Source organism: Balaenoptera musculus, chromosome 1, assembly GCF_009873245.2.
Source record: "Balaenoptera musculus isolate JJ_BM4_2016_0621 chromosome 1, mBalMus1.pri.v3, whole genome shotgun sequence".
In the NCBI taxonomy this organism is placed as follows: Eukaryota; Metazoa; Chordata; class Mammalia; order Artiodactyla; family Balaenopteridae; genus Balaenoptera; species Balaenoptera musculus.
The window spans coordinates 81,326,185-81,344,169 of record NC_045785.1 but is presented as its reverse complement, the minus strand read 5'-3'; positions in this window follow the sequence as shown (position 1 = coordinate 81,344,169).

The window sequence follows — 17,985 nt, the reverse complement described above, 5'->3', positions numbered from 1 at the left end:
GTTGAGAATCTCTGGTATATATTTAGAAGTGAGTCAAAAAACAAAAAGCCACTAGGACTAAAACTAAAAATATATACATCTATTGAAGATGGATATCAAATTTGTTTCTAGTAGCTGGTGAGAAAAGTAAAACCTGAACCACAATGAAGTGCCTCTTCACACTTATTAGGATGGCTATTAAGACACGCACACACACATACACACACTAACAAGTGTTGGTAAGGATATGGGAAAATTGGAACCCTTGTCCATAGCTGCAGGGAAAGTAAAATGGTGCAGCCATTGTGGAAAAGTTTTGGCGGTTCCTCAGAAAAGGTAACCATAGACTTACCATATGATCCAGCGATGCCACTTCTAGATATATACTCAAAAGAAAACAGGGACTCAAACAGATATTTGTGCAACAATGTTCATAATAGCATTATTCACAATAGCCAGAAGGTGGAAACAACAAATGACCATCAACAGATGAATGGGTAAATAAAATGTGGTATATACATACAATGGAATATTATTCAACTATGAAAAGAAGTGAAATTCTTTTTTTTTTTTTGGCCGCGCCATGCGGCTTGCAGGACCTTAGTTCCCCCATCAGGGACTGAACCTGGGCCCCAGCAGTGAAAGCACTGAGTGCTAACCACTGGACTGCCAGGGAATTCCCCGGAATGAATTTCTGATACATGCTACAACATGGATGAACCTTGAAAAATGCTAAGTGAAATACGCCAGACACATAGTGTGGTTCCACTGATTTGAAGTACCTAGAATAGCAAATTTATAGACAGATACATCAACACAAGTATTTCTGTACTTTTAACATGTCTAACACGTAGACATTATCCATGGGATAGGGGTGTGGGAGAAAGGGAAGTTATTGTTTAATGGATACAGAGCTTATGTTTGGGATGATGAAAAAGTTCTGGAAATGGATAGTGGTGATGGTTGCAGAACACTGCATGGATTTAATGCCGCCAAATTGTACGCTTAAAAATGGTTGAAATAGGGACTTCGGTGGTCCAGTGGTTAAGAATCTGCCTTCCAATGCAGGGGACGCAGGTTCAATCCCTGGTCAGGGAACTAAGATCCCACGTGCCTCAGGGCAAGTAAGCCCTTGCACCGCAACTAGAGAGAAGCCGTGTGCTGCAACAAAGAGCCTGAGTGCTGCAACGAAAGATTCCAAGTGCCCCAACTAAGACCTGACAAAGCCAAGTAAATAAATAAATAAATTTTCTTTAAATGGTTGAAACAGTTTTTAAAAAATAGGCATGTTGAGAACTTAGAGTCAGCTTATAAATTAAATATGTTCAAGTAAAGATATATAGAAGGAAAAAAACCTAATACCTGAAGACTTACAAAATTTGCAGTGTCCATGAAATAGAAAGGTTTTTTTAGGTGTAGAATTCTGGCACTAGACTGGGACTCGAGCTCTGTGTTGTTGAAACCTGGACAAATCACAGAAATTTATGGCTTCCTTGCTGCTGCTAGTACACCAGACTCCCGGGGCCTTGCCCTTCCTGGAATGGGCTTCTGCCACATTCCCACAAGACTAGCTCCCTAACTACTCCTCTTCTCTGCTCAAGTGTCACCTGCGCAGGAGGCCTTTCCTGACCCTTTTTCAAAAGCCCCTTCCCAGCTTTATCTTTCTCCATTGCATTGATAACTGTCTATGCATTTTACATCATCATTTGTTTTTGTCTGCCCACACTAGAATGCAAGCTTTATGATTTTTGTCTCTCTCCCCAGTATTCAGGACAGTATCTTGGCTCACAATAAATGTTTGTTGAATGAGTGAATGAATAGTGGAATAAATCACTGTACCTCAGTTTATTCACTATTAAAATGGGATAAACAACATCTGTGAAATATGAATGTCAGTGGAAAACCCAGTGGGACCTCCGTGCAGCCAGCCTGACTCCAGAGTCCTCTAATTACTGAATACTGCTTTGGCGGAAGACACCCACCAAGCACTGTTGAGGAGGCAAAGATGAACCAGGCCAACTCCTGTCCTCACACGTGGAATGAGAGATACAAAGGTACAGATACAGTGCCGTCAGAATTCAGAGATCACATCCAACTGGGGGGGAAGGGCCTCCTTCGTACTGCTTCCTGCTCTCTGCCCATCCAAAAGCCCCACCCTGCACCAGGGCAGGGCCCGTGATCCCTGCAACAACTGTTCTGTAAGTCCCATTGTCTCCTACCCAATGACTTGCTCTTACCTAGGTGCTAATGTCTCCTGATCTGGGTGTATGGCTCCATCTCTTCTGCACTCTAGATTTTACCAAGGGTGTCTAGAAATGAAGCATCATAAACCAGCGTGTGGGATTTCAGGCCCAGAGTATCTTTTTGTATCCTGAGTTGACTCTAACAAAGTAGCTACTACTGTGTCCACAGCCCCCCCCCCCGTTGTCACCCAGGGCTGGCCACTTTTTCAGAGACTGCAAGGGATCTTCTGAGGCTGTCCTCGTTAACAGGAGAGAGCAGGGCAGGTGGAAAGAAACTGGTTGACTTTCAAGATGTTGTTTCTCTGATTTTTTTTTTAAAGGAAATGCATACTGTACACATGAGAGACTCCAAGGCTGAGAGATGCCGTGGCAGTTGAGATGCACCTGGGAGCGCCTAACTGTTCCCTGACTCTGCCGCAGAGGGTGGGACAGGCAGCCACTGCACACAGCCCTCCACAGCAGACGGACCAGGGCAGCCCATCAAGTCATAGCACCTGGTCTCCTCCCCTACCAAGGACTCTTCTTTCTCTCCAGGCGAAGGCTTTCCTGGTCTCTTGTATCATCTTTGTCACTCCCACCCAGGTCTGGAGTAGGGACCCCTCCTTGGTGTTTGCTGTACTTCAGTCTTCAAGGCACAACTGTGTGGACCCGCCTAACCCCAACCAGGCTGATTCTTCCCCGTGGGTAGAAGAGATGACAGCTATTCCCCACAGCCCTGCATTGTCTCTTCTATTTTGCATGTCTCGAAGCCCAGCTTCTACCCTCGTGCCCTTCACTGGAGCTCAGGATTGGGCCAACTACTCTCCATTTACAAAGAGAGTTTTAAAACCTTTGATGCATGAATAAATGTTTGTCTCTGCAGCCTTCTCTCTACAGATGAGCTTCTGGTCAGGCTTAAGCTGCTCAGCTTAAAGGAGTCTCTGAGCCATTTCCCTCTCCCCTGCCTCATCAGCCCACTGAGCTGCTGCCAGAACTGCAAAAGCAATCTGCCAGGTGAGGAGGTGGAAACCCCAACAGTGAGGAGTCGTGGTGTTCAGCATAAATTTATAAAGAAAAGTGTCAGGCATTTCCCCCCAGTTAACTTAGTTCAAAAGCTAAGGCCAGGTCCAGCTCTGCCCTATTCTGGCGAACTGCCTTCCAGCTGTGTTCTGTAGAGGGATGTCCCTGGCAGGCAGCTCCCCAGGCCAGTGCTGGGATTTGAGTAATCACAAGCCCAAGTCGGGTGTGTGGGAAGGTGTGTTGTTTGGTCTGGCTCACAGCCCTTGACACTCTGTAGCTATTTTAAACAAATCCCACAGCCTTTCATTTGCTTCACTAATTTCTCTAAAATAGAATTGTTTATTTGTGGGTCAAAATTGGAGAAGCTTCTTATTCATCACCAAACTGCTCTTTGATGAGACTGGAGACAACACAAGGCCCAGAGCCCAGAAGGGCTTGGCACGTAGTAAGTGCTCAGTCAACGTTAGCTAACAGCGAGAACGTGCGTGGCATCTCTGAATCCCCAGAACCAGTACAGGCTACTCAGTTAGTATTCATGGATTTGAATGTTCCTTCTCCTGCCCTGACTTCTCATCTGCACTCCGCTTCTCTACTAACACTATCTACATGCTATTTCCACATAAATATGTTTGAGGTGATGGGCCAACACTCTCTATTTCCTAATTTCTGCCCATAGTGGTACTTATACTACTTGTTGTTGTTATTAACACATACCTTAGAATCTCATGGCTTACAACATCGTGTCTCACTCCTGCTACACGTCCATCAAAAGTTGGCTGCTGCTCTGCTCTACATCGTTTTTACTCTGGGAACCAGGCTGATGAAGCCACTTCTATTCTTTTTTTTTAATAAATTTATTTATTTTATTTATTTTATTTTTAGCTGTGTTGGGTCTTCATCGCTGCGCGTGGGCTTTCTCTAGTTGCAGCGAGCTGGAGCCACTCTTCATTGCGGTGTGCGGGCTTCTCGTTGTGGAGCACGGGCTCTAGGCACGGGCTTTAGGCACGGGCTTCAGTAGTTGTGGCACACGGGCTCAATAATTGTGACTCACGGGCTCTAGAGCGCAGGCTCAGTAGTTGCGGTGCACGGGCTTAGTTGCTCTGCGGCATGTGGGATCTTCCCGGACCAGGGCTCGAACCCATGTGCCCTGCATTGGCAGGCGGATTCTTAACCACTGCGCCACCAGGGAAGCCCACCACTTCTATTTTGAACATTGCTGATTGTTAAGGCAGAGGGAAAAGTGATATGGTGAACAATATGCTGGCTCCCAAATCTTCTGCCGGGAAGTGATATACATCATTTTCATTGATGTATATCACTTAGCCATTTCATTGGCTAAGTCACACAACTAAGACTCCTCCAAGGAGAGGCAGTAAATATTTGGAAACATAGTACTTACTTTGTGCCAATAACTATTTTAAAATAACAGCTTTATTGTGATATAATTCACACACCATAAAATTTAGCCTGGGACTTCCCTGGCAGTCCAGTGGTTAAGACTTTGCCTTCCAGTGCACGGGATGTGGGTTCAATCCCTGGTCCCACATGGCCAAACAAATAAATAAATAAAATAAAACAGAAGCAATATTGTAATAAATTCAATAAAGACTTAAAAAATGGTCCACATCAAAAAAAAAATCTTTGAAAAAAATTTAGCCTTTTAAAGTATGCAATTACATAATTTTTAGTATATACACAGTTGTTCAACCATCACCACTAGTAATAATGGTTCACACCAATTTCAGAATATTCACATCAATTTCAGAATATTTTCATCACTCCAGAAAAGAAACCCCATACCCGTTAGCGGTCACTCTCTATTCTCTCCTTCCCCCAGCCCCTACTGTTAGTAGGCAACTATTTTTTTCTGAATAATACGCCAGTATATGAGTATACCATATTTTGTTTATTCATTCATCAGTTGATAAACATGTGGGTTGTTACTAGCTCTTTGCTATTGTGAATTATGCTGCTTTGAATATTTGTGTACACATTTGTATGTGAACATAGGTTTCCAGTTCTCTTGGGTGTATACTTAGGAGTGGAATTTCTGGGTCATATGGTAACTCTGTTTAACATTTTGGGTTACTACCATACTGTTTTAAGTGTTTGCAGTATTTTACAATCCCACCAACAATGTATGAGCGTTCCAATTTCTCCACATCCTCAACACTTACTATTGTCTGTCCTTTTTATTTTAGGCATCCTAGTTGGGTGTGGAGTGGTATCTAACTGTGGTTTTGATTTGCTTTTCCCTAATGATTAGTGATATTGAGCATCTTTTCATGTGCTTATTGACCCTTTATATATTTTCTTTGGAAGTGTCTATTTAAATCCCTTGTCCATTTTTTAATTGGGTTGTTAGGTTTTTTTAATTGTTGAATTAGTAAGAATACTTTGTATATTCTGCATACCAGTCCCTTAGCAGATATATGGTTTACAAATATTTTTTCCTATTCCATGAGCTGTCTTTTCACTTTCTTAATGGTATCCTCTGAAGCACAAAAGTGTTTAATTTTGATGAAGTCAATTTTGTCTATTTTTTCTTTTGTTGCTTGTGCTTTTGGTGTCATATTTAAGAAATTATTGCCTAATTCAAGGTCACTATGATTTATAGTTTTATATAAAGGAGTTTTATAGTTTTAGCCTTTACATTTAGGTTGATGATCCATTTTGAATATGGTGTGAGGTAGGGGTGAATACTTTTTTTTTAAAATAAATCTTTTATTTTGGAATAATTTTAGATTTGCAGTACAGTTGCAAAGATAGTGCAGTTCCCATATACCTTTCACCCAGCTTCCCCTAATGTCTAACATAACTATAGTACATTTGTCAAAATAAGACATTTTAAATGGTACAATAGGTTTAACTAAACTACAGACTTTATTCGGATCCCACCAGTTTTTCCACTTATGTACTTAATGTACTTTTTTTCTATTCCAGGATCTAATCCAGGATAAAGCATTGCATTTAGCTAAGTACTTTTTATATATTAAGTAATTTAATCCTCACAACAATATAATTATCTTCACATTACAGAGGAAATAAAGGCATAAAGAGCTTAAGTAACTTACCCAGGGTCATATTGCTAGTAAGTGATGGAATTTTTCTCATCTTTATCATCAATCCAAAATTCTAGGTAAATTACACTACATCCTTCAGTCACCTCCCAAGGAAGGTGCATGGGAGTTAAATGTTGTGAGATGTCGCTAGTCTGAAAATGTTTTTATTCTTTTTTATTCTATTTGATTGATAGTTTGGGCAATATGATAGAGACTGCCTGATGTCCCCCAGTATCTTGGGGTTCTGAAATTTCACAATGATATCCTATGATATAGGGCCTTTTTTCTTTCATTGTGTTGGGCCCTCACTGGATCCTTTCAATAAGTAGACTTATGTCCTTTAGATTTGGAAACATTGTTCTGATCTCTGTGATAATTTCCTTTCTATTCTATCAGTGGGATGGTGGGACCCCTGGATTGCTCCTCTTATTTTTCTGTCTTTTTCTCTCCTGTTTTCCTTATTTGTTTATTTATTTAGTTAGTTATCAAACTTGGGAATATATGTACACATTGTCATGTAACCTGATTTTTTTTTTTTTAAAGGCAACTTCTACTTGGTTTTCAGAGCTTCTCTTGTGTCTGCTGTTTTTTGTTTTTTGTTTTTTTTAATTTATTTATTTATGGCTGTGTTGGGTCTTCGTTTCTGTGCGAGAGCTTTCTCTAGTTGCGACAAGTGGGGACCACTCTTCATCGCGGTGTGCGGGCCTCTCATTATCGCGGCCTCTCTTGTTGCGGAGCACAGGCTCCAGACGCGCAGGCTCAGTAATTGTGGCTCACGGGCCTAGTTGCTCCGCGGCATGTGGGATCTTCCCAGACCAGGAGCTCGAACCCGTATCCCCTGCATTGGCAGGCAGATTCTCAACCACTGCGCCACCAGGGAAGCCCTGATTTTTTAAACTTACCTTTTCCTACGTATTTTAATGGCTGTACATCACATGAACATTCTTTAATTTATTTGACCAATGTTCTGTTATTGGGCATGTGTTCCCTATTATTGCCATGAAACTGCTTAAAATAAGTTGTAACACATCTTTGATTCGTTATGATGTATTACTAAAAGTGGAATTCCTACATCAGGGAGTATATATATTTTAAATATGTTTTTCTGACACATATTGCCCATTTATCCTCTACAAATTAACATTCTCATTAGTACTATAAAAGAATATTCATTTTCCTTATAGAGCGTATTTTTAGGAACAGGCTAATTTAAACTGAAGATGTATATTCTTTGTAAATGGAAACATGGTATTGAATACATTTGGGGGAAATTTTCCTCTCTAATCTGAGAGATTGCTTCATATGTTGTAGTTATAACATATATTATTATTATGCTGCTAACCACCCTTAGAACGAATACTCTGGATTACATGTAAAATTTTCTCTTCTCTGGCTTAACTAAGAGCATCCTTGTCATAGAGCCATAATACCTAGGAATTAGATTAGGGTGGTAGGTGCACTGACAAGAGTAAGGTGGCTGAGAGCTTTCAAACACCTGGTGATTTATCATTAGGTGAATTTTACATAAACCGCTTTGGATGTAGAAAACTCATAACCAGTTTTCCTGAAAATGAAGGTATCACTTTCCTAGTACATGATTTGTCAAGAACTACTGGTTGGCCAAGAAAACCTTCATAGGATTAATGATGAAACAACCAAAATCTGGAATGTCTACCTGACACTTACTTACTTATAAAAGCAAAGATGTATAATTTTTCTTTGCCTCAAAACTGTTGATAAGAAGAGTCCTTATTCTTTAGAGAGATGTCCTGAAATGTTTATAGAAGAAATGATATGGTATTTGGGATTTACTTCAAAATAGTCAGGTGGAGGAGGGGAGCAGTGGATGGGGAGATAAATGATAAAATGAAACAAGTTTGGCCATAGATTTACTGTTGAAGCTGGGTGATGGGTACATGGGGTACATTTTACTATTCTATCTATATATGTTTGATATTTTCCATGAAAACAAAACAAAAACAATAAAACCTTCTTTGCTATGAACTTTTGGAAGAAACCGAGACAGGCCATTAGATTTGGCACTTTGAACATGATCTCCAAGGCAAGATGATGGAGTGGCAACCCAGATGTGAGCTGGCTCATGGGAGGCTCACTTTACCTAACTCTACAGACCATGGTCAATGGCCTGGATCTTTGTAGCTCCCAAGCCAATTTCTTTTTTTTCTTTTTTTTTTTTTTTAATTTGGACACAAAGGCAGACAGACATTTGCGTTTTGTTTTTTTTTTTTAATTAATAGCTACTCTATTTATTTATTTATTTGTTTGTTTGTTTTAGCTGTGTTGGGTCTTCGTTTCGTGCGAGAGCTTTCTCTAGTTGCGGCAAGTGGGGGCCACTCTTCATCGCGGTGCGTGGGCCTCTCATTATCGCGGCCTCCCTTGTTGCGGAGCACAGGCTCCAGACGCGCAGGCTCAGTAGTTGTGGCTCACGGGCCCAGTCGCTCCGCGGCACGTGGGATCCTCCCAGACCAGGGCTCGAACCCGTGTGCCCTGCATTAGCAGGCGGATTCTCAACCACTGCGCCACCAGGGAAGCCCCCCAAGCCAATTTCTAACCAGAGCTCAGTAATGGTCTCCCACTTTAAGCAACTGGTTAAAAAATACAAATTCAGTATAGCACCTGAGGTCCTGAAAATAATCTAGATCTTGACTTGGGTGTATAGCTATGTAAAAATTAGCCAAGCTATATTCTTAAGATTTATGCACTTTTACTGTATCTATCTATCTATATTTTTATATATATTTATATATGATATATATATATATATATATGATATATATATATATATATTATATAACAATGAAAGTTTATAAAAGAAGATAAAGTACCCAAGACTTTATTTCTAGAGCTGTTTAGCAATTGCTGTGAATCACAAGCTCTGGTCCTTATAAACAAGAGGTATTTCTGACTTGTTCCCTCCACAGACATGACCATGCCTGGCAGAAGAGCAGCATTTATTCTGTCTTTGAAAAAGCCAGCCTGATTAAAGGACCATCTAGTCTGTTTGCTTATTATAGGGGGGTAGCGTAACCAGAGTTAAAAATCTGGGCTTTGGGGCTTCCCTGGTGGCGCAGTGGTTAGGAATCCGCCTGCCAATGCAGGGGACACGGGTTCGTGCCCCGGTCCGGGAAGATCCCACATGCCGCGGAGCAACTGGGCCCGTGAGCCACAACTACTGAGCCTGCGCGTCTGGAGCCTGTGCTCTGCAACGGGAGAGGCCGCGACAGTAAGAGGCCCGCGCACCGCGATGAAGAGTGGCCCCCGCTCGCCGCAACTGGAGAAAGCCCTCGCACAGAAACGAAGACCCAACACAGCCATAAATAAATAAGTAAATTTATTTAAAAGAAAAAAAAAATCTGGGCTTTAATATCAAATCCACTTAGGTTTGAATCCTATTAACTTATTGTGTGACTTTGGGCAAAGTTACCTCTCAGCTTCAGTTTCCTCACCCATAAAATAGGAATAATAACAATAACACTGCCTACCTCATAGGGTTGTTGTAGTCAATGAGATAAAATGGGGAAAGAACTCACAGTTGACAACCAAAAACATGAGTTATTATCTTGATTGACAAATTTTGAGCCTGGGTTTTTCTGGCTAGTGTTGTACATAAGGAATAGGCAGACTTTAGACGTAGCTTGTCTATTATATGCAACATAATATTCCTTTGAAATTTTCTCAGCCTTTAGGTCTGTTGGCAGGAATTGGTTATGGAGCCATCTGCACAAGTTCAACACAGATACACTCTATCCTGCTGCTCCCTATTAACACATATATTAAATCTTAAAGAACCTGAGCAATAAAACAGTTTTCATAGCTGAGCTTGACAACTCCCTTCTGCTGTAAAAAAAAAAAAAAAAAAGAAAAGCAAGCACTTTTGTATATGCAGATAAAACAAGTCTTATCATCTCAAACTCAGAGCTCTTGATAAAACTCTCTTGCCTAATTGCTGCCAGAGAAGGTATATACTTGCAAAATAAATTTACATTTGGTATGTATTCAGTAGGTATTTCTCATCTTTTAACTAGTTTATAATGTTAAAACAATGTTATATAAGTTACTTTGTTTAATTATCTCCATGTACATCACAGATACTTTACCCAGAGGGTAGATATGGCAGGAAGTAGCCCTACTAAAACTTATGAATTCTGGGGATGCTTAATTAAGAGTTTCTTTTGGTGTTAATATTTTTATTCAAATTTTATATTAAGGTTATGTTGGAGTTGAATCTAGTTAGAATTATTTGGATGTTCATTGCACTATTCTTTGAACTTTTCTGTACTGAAAATATAAAGTTGGAAAAATATCATTTTGGCCATGTTCTATGTATGTGAGCTTTTAGAGTCGAGTTTGTGTGCTACCAAGACTCAAAACAATTTCCTCAGGAAAAGTCTACACCTGACTTTGGTTTTCCCTTGTAGGTGACAAAAGCCTTTTACCCAGCCAGCTGTCCTTAGGTACCTCAGCTTTCATAATAGGTCAAACTCTACCCTTGAATTGTCTATTAAGGCATGTGTGTCTGAATTTAGACAACTCAGGATAGCTACATTCCAGGATTTGGCTGGGGATATAATCTCACTTTGTCATTCAATATTTATTTTTTATTTTATTTTTTAATTTATTTTAAATTATTTTATTTTATTTTATTTTTGGCTGCGTTGGGTCTTTGTTGCTGCATGCAGGCTTTTCTCTGGTTGCAGCGAGCGGGGGCTACTCTTCGTTGTGGTGCACAGGCTTCTCATTGTGGTGGCTTCTCTTGTCAGGAGCACGGGCTCTAGGTGTGCGGGCTTCAGTAGTTGTGGCTCGTGGGCTCTAGAGCGCAGGCTCAGTAGTTGTGGTGCACGGGCTTAGTTGCTCCGCGGCATGTGGGATCTTCCCCGATCAGGGCTCCAACCCATGTCTCCTGCATTGGCAGGCAGATTCTTAACCACTGCGCCACCAGGGAAGCCCATCCAATATTTATTAAAAACTCAGTAGGGAGAAGCAATTTTCAGGGAGGATTGTTTGAAGCATACATCAGCTTATGTGCTTTTTCAGACAGTCTAGTCTAAAACATATCCATGGATTAAACCAGATCATTAGACAACTGGTACCTTGCTAGACAGTGCCATAGTTTCCTAAAGTATAATGCTTACCAATTTGTACTTTTCTGTGATATCAACACTGTGTATTGAGTATTGTATTGAGTATTGCATCTATTATAAGGAAGTATGAGAACATTGTTCATTTCTATCACACAATAACCACTTTTTAGGATTCCAGAGAGAAATACAGCTGGTCTTGGTACCAAAAATAGTTAATAGTAATAGTTAATCTCAACTTTGCTATTAGAAAGAAAGAGAGAGAGAAGAAAAAGAAAGAAAGAAAGAAAGAAAACATTTTCATCCACCTTCTCTGACTCCTTCCCAGAGAATCCAAGCAAAAACATGGAGAAATTTTGGCTAGACAAGCATCATGGAATATGCCAAAATCAAATAAATGCCTTTCTACAATCCAAGCTACAAAATACTTCCCAAACCAGAAGCAAAAATGTCTGTGCAAAAAGTAGATCACATTCTTCACAACTGGTCGAATATTTTGATGCTCCAAAATTCTAACCCCAGCCTCATGTATTTCGTTAATTTCAAATCTTTAGCAGAAACTGTGCAATGGCGCTGACTGGCTGTACTCATCAGGGTTCTCCAGAGAAATAGAACCAATAGGATATATCTAGATATATATGAGGAAATTTATTATAGGAATTGGCTCACACTGTTATGGAGGCCAAGAGGTGCCACGATCTGCAAGCTGGAGAACCAGGGAACCAGTGGTATAATTCAGTCTGTGTCTAAATGCCTGAGAACCAGGGCAGCTGATGGTGTAACTCCAGTCGGAGGCTGAAGGTCTGAAAACCAGAAATTCCAATGTCCAAGGCTAAGAGAAGATGAGAGAGAAGGCCGGGGGGGGGGGGGGGGGGGATGGGGGGGAGAGAATTCACCCTTCCTCTCCACCTTTTTGTTCTATTAGGGCCTTCAATAGACTGGATGAGGCCAGCCCACATAGTTAAGTGTGATCTTCTTTACTTTATCTACTGATGCAAATGTTAATCTCTTTGGGAAACACCCTCACAGATACATCCAGAAATAACGTTTTACCAGCTATCTGGGTATCCCTTTGTCAAAGTGACACGAAAAATTAACTATCACACTGGTCAAAAGAAAAGTCCCTGGGGAATTCCCTGGAGGTCCAGTGGTTAAGACTCAGGCTTTCACTGCCGTGAACCCGGGTTTGATCCCTGGTCAGGGAACTAAGATCCCACAAGCCGTGCAGTGCAGCCAAAAGAGAAAAAAGGAAAAAGTCCCTGTATGCCAGGCCAAATGGCTATCTCAGAGGCCTGGGGTAGGAGGGAAATATTCTTCATTCATTAATTTTTTCTTTTATTTACCTTCCCTGCTATAGTCACTTCTTGGTGGGTAAAGGAGAGCAGAGGTCCCCATATCCATCTCTGTACCGCACATAGGGCACGGTACATGACATTCAACCAGTATTCACTAAATATTTGTTGAATTAAACTGAATCGTGCTGTTGAATCCACAAACCCCATCCTCCTGTGGAACAACTGTGCCAGCACTTGCCTTTCCATCCTTCAGGCCTCAGGGACTGCTTTGAAACTCATCTGCCACACTGGTCACCCAGGTTACCATCCTGAGTCAGAGTTCATTCTGGTGCTGTCCCTTGTGTTTCCTTGTTGCCGCCAGGACATTCTTCTACTAGTGAACAAAGAGACCATGCAGTGCACAAGCAAATCCCTGATTTGCACAGAAGCCCTGTTCGTTCTTTCATCAGATACGTCCGCATTGGGGGTCATGTGCTGGGGTATGTGTGTGGTGGGTGCGTTTTAATTAAAGCTCAAATGAAACCTCATGGCCCCTACCACTGAATTGGCCCTTACCTGACAACAGGAAGAGTTAAAAATATTTTAGAAAGGGGAACACAAAATAAATATTTGTTTATTAATAGGAAGAATATTTTAGGAAGAGGCAGTGATCCTTTGCCACTCTCTACCAGCCCCAGCCTTGATGAACTACTCAATTTGATGGAGACACAGACCATGAGAGTTGAAAGTAATCCTGGAAAGCCCAGAACCCAAGGCCTCCTGTGGGAGATGAGGTCTGAGAGCCCGCATCTCTCAGGTGGTCGGTCTGATTGAGGATGTCAGAAATCCGTAGTAAAACGCTTCCTGGCAATTCCTGGTCATTGTCCAGAGTATGCAAGCTACTGCTCCCACACTGTGGGTCCTACCTCCAAGAGTCCACCTACAGGGTCTGCAGCCAGGCTGGCTTGGGTTTGAATCTTGGCCCTGTCCTTCTCTGGCCATGTGATCTAGGAAAGGCAAACCTCTTCAAGTCTATTTCCACAGCATGTTTATTGGGATGGTTAAAGAAAATGTATGAAAGGGCCTCGATAGTGCTTGGTATATAGTGACAGTAACTACCACTTCATAAATGCCTACTCGATGCTTCACATCTATTATCTTGTTACATCTGTGCAGTGCAACAAACTATGAGGTAGGTGCTATTATTATAAGCATGCTCACAGGTAAAGAAGTTGAGGGACTGAGAGGTTGAGGAGCTTGTCTAAGGCTAATAAATGACAGAGCCAGAATTTCTAGATTGTAGAAATCTGGCTCAGAGTCCATGCCTTTAATGACTACATTCTGCCGTTCCTTGGTTACTATGGTCTTTATAATTTTTCTTGACAGAGGTGTAATTATTGTACTCATTTGGGAAAATAATTTGTCAATATGTGTTCATAAACTTTAAAAGGTTCTTATTCTTTGATGCAGTTATTCCGTTTCTGACAATCAATCCTAAAGAAAGAATTATATATACACAAAAACCCAAATGCACTTTAAAAAAAAATCACAGCATCATTCATAGTAGGGAAAAAGAGAAACAATCCAATTGTCCAGAAAAGTGTTAATAAATAAAATCATAACACATCACTTACATGGACAATTATACAACACGATCATAGCATGCAAAATATACACCTAGAGGTTTTTTTTTTAAGATTGAGAAAAAAACACTCCAAAATATTACTAGTGGTTAAGCTAAGGTAGTGGGATATGGAAGTGTGTTTTAATATTTTCTTTTATCAACTTTACAAGTGTTCTGTCACACAGCTATTCTACTTTCAGCAACTCACTCATTTAATGCTGTTTCTGGGCTTGTGATGAGCAGCGTGCCCGGGGGCAAGGCGGAGGTCGGGGGCGGGGGGGTTGGTTACAAGCTTGCAGCAGGAGGTGAGGAAATGTGTTCCCTCTCCTCTACCAATCAAACTTAGTTATCGGCTTGATCTCCCCCATCCTTATCACTCCCCAAGGCTCTAACAGGCACATGGCTTCTGGCTCAAGGCTTTTGCTCCCTGTGCTGGATGTGGAACTATTAGTATGGTTTGGTGGAAAGAGACAAGATTGGGAATCAACAGATTTGGCTGGGTTTTAAAAAGCTGCTAGTTATCAGAACCTGGGCTTCTTAAACCACTGGTGTCCTTATGCAGAAATAGAAACGACTCTAATGTCTGCCTCTCAGAAGTCCCAGCCTTTCCCTCTCCTCCACGCAGCCAGTAAGCGGCAGAGCTAGAACACCCAGTGGGTTGCATCTGCCAACCACGGGTCCTTCTGTCCTTCTCCCAGGGAGTTGTCTCTCAGGGAGAGTCTGGGGATATCCATGAGGCCTGATCTTCTGAGCCTCGCAGCCTGCCTGAGTTTTCCAGAAGCCTCAACTCCCACCTTGCTTCCAGGTATGGAGTCAGACATTCCCTGTAGCAGAGCTATGCTTTATAAGTAATTTTTTAAAGTTAAAATATATAGGCTTTACTGTTTGAAAGTGAAGTGTTTCATCTGGGGTAAACATATGGTAAAATGATCACCAAACATCTTGGAGGAAATGAAAAAAAAAAAGAAAAATAATTTTACATTTTCTCTCTCGTTACATTTTCCATTCACCAACTAAAATCTACTTTTTTTTTCCATGAAAGTTCACGCTGGGTATGTTTCTATGAAGAGTCATTTCATGCAGCCCACACATAAGATGACACTTTATTCAGTCAATCTCTTCTTAGGAACAATGTAAAAATATATATGTGGTGAGGTTAACAATTTTCTTATTTGAACTCTGAACACCAAAGCTGACAGCCCCTCCCTCTTCAGATGTTTGAAATCCTTTATGTAAAAGTTTAATTTAGATTTTTATAGTAATAGAACATGTTTTATAATGTGACAAGATTTAAATATATCGGTTCCAAAATGTTTATTAAAGGAAAATAGTGTTTCTCTTCATGTTTGAAAAGGTTCTGAATATTAATACAAGATTGGGTCTTACTCATGGCATAAGTCTTATACTAATTTTTTTATCTCCAAATTTCTCCTTTACCCCATTTCCCAATTTTTGCATATGTTGGTAAAAAAGCATTACCCACTTTCCATAAATGATGATGCCATCAAATTTTATTGACTTATAGTGTCATTTGAATTTTATTTTGATAGCTTGCTACTTATAAGAGTGGAAGGGAGACAAATATATTACCTAACATTTCAAACATTTCAATTAAGGCATCACGGAATTATCACTCTGCATTTATATTCCTTGAATTCATACAATTTAGAAAAAAATATATATCTCTTATTTCTGTCTAACTTCACCCACCAAAACAGCTAATCCAAAGACAAAAATTAAATAGTTTTTTAATAGCAAGAGAACAAAACCATAGCAATATGACAGGGTGTGGCCACTGTCTAACAAATACTTCTTGTGCATAAAATAAAAACCAGTTCTATGTCTGGTCTTTTATCAAGGTCTAACTTTTCCATAGTTGATTTTTTTAATCTTTTAACTGTTTGCTAAGTGATATGAATTTTTTTGGCTTGTGCATTACACAAACATGCTATCCAAAACACTTTTTCTGGGATGTATCAAGAGCCATAAAAAATATTCATTGTTGGATCCAGAAATTCCACACTTAGAAAGATATTCTAAAGAAACAATTTAAAATGTGGGCAAAGCTATAGCCAGAAAACTTATCACTGCATTACTTAAAATAGCAAAAAATGAAAACAAGCTAAATACTAAGACAGGCATGATTAAGTAAATTATAGTAACCTACTTGATAGAATTCTTTTTATAGCAATTGAGAATGATAAAAGACAATATAAAAGCAAGGAACATGATTGTTACAATTTTTATTTAAATAATTTTTACTATAAAATAGTTTTTTGTTCAATTAAAGAAAATCTGAAAAAATAAAGAGAATAGAAGAAAGAAATATTATTATCCAGTGGAAAAAACAGAATACACATTTGTATCTGTGATATGATTACAATTACTTTTTTTTTTTAAAGAAGCAGAGCAAAAATATTACGTCTTGGGTTTCTTCTTTTCTTTATCAAATTGTATCTAATATAATTTATAATGAAAAATATATTTAAAAAATAAAGCACCACCTTCTTATAGACAAAATCTCTTGTCTGGTTTACAGAGGAGCCTCATGCCTAGTCCCGTCCTGTGATTTTTTTTTTTTCTTTTTACTGTGTGTATTAAACATTGATTTTACTCTCAATATCTCTCCCACAGCTACTCCTCAGCCAATAGCTCATGGTATTGGATACATGGGAGGCATTTCTTGTTTTAAAGATGGGTAAACTAAGTTCTGAAACAAGTTAGTTATTCATTTAACTTCTCCCAAATAAATCCATAGAATATCTAGAAATGAAAATAGATCCTTGATTCATTTTTTCTCCCTGACCTTTGATTTAAAAAAAAAAAATCCAAGTCCCTGCAAATTGCTGTCACAAAGTTTACTTATGCAAAGTTGAACAAATTGAATCAGGACCTGGGACAAGGAGGTTAAACCTAGGACACCTTCACTGGGAGCATTCTTCCATTCTTGGTGCCCAGAGGATCCTGTGAAGAGTGGAAATCAAAGGACTGCTCCATGGTCTTGCAAGATTGGTAGGTACTCTGACTTTATAGATGAGAAACTGAGGCTGGGAGAGTTGAGCTAATTTGTTCAAGGTCACAGGGCTAGTAACTGGCAGAACAGAGATCGATACCACGAATGACCATCGACAAAAAGTGCAGACTCTCTCCCCTCCTGATAGCATCGCTGTGAGGATCAAATGATGCAAACATCACAGAAATGTATGCTGGAAATGGAGGCATCACCCCTCCTCAGGATCACCCATTCTTCCTGTGCCTCCCACAAATAGAACAGAGATGGTAACTGTAAAGCTTTGTGAAAAAAACAAGAGACTGGTAATATCCTGTTACAATTTTCTTTTTAAAAATGTCTCAAATCTTTGGTTGTAAGGAAATTCTGATCTATGAGATGCTGCTTGAAATAAATGAGCCATTGGCCAGAGCTTGGAAATGTTTGCCATATGAAGAAGGTCATTTGTTATTCGGCATCTGTAGATACATTATTATTGTTATTTAATAATAATTAGTAAATTACTGACAAAATTAGTAAATTTAACATCCTCTTTTGGGAAAACCAGTATTTATAGAAAATTATGCCCCAAGCCTACATTCTGCTTACCATTATATCCAGTTCCAAAGGAATATTTGGGGGGAGGGATTCTTCCTAAATTTAAAAAAGTGTACTTTTCGGGGGGGGGGTGCTTACTCTCCTCACTCTCCGTTTAG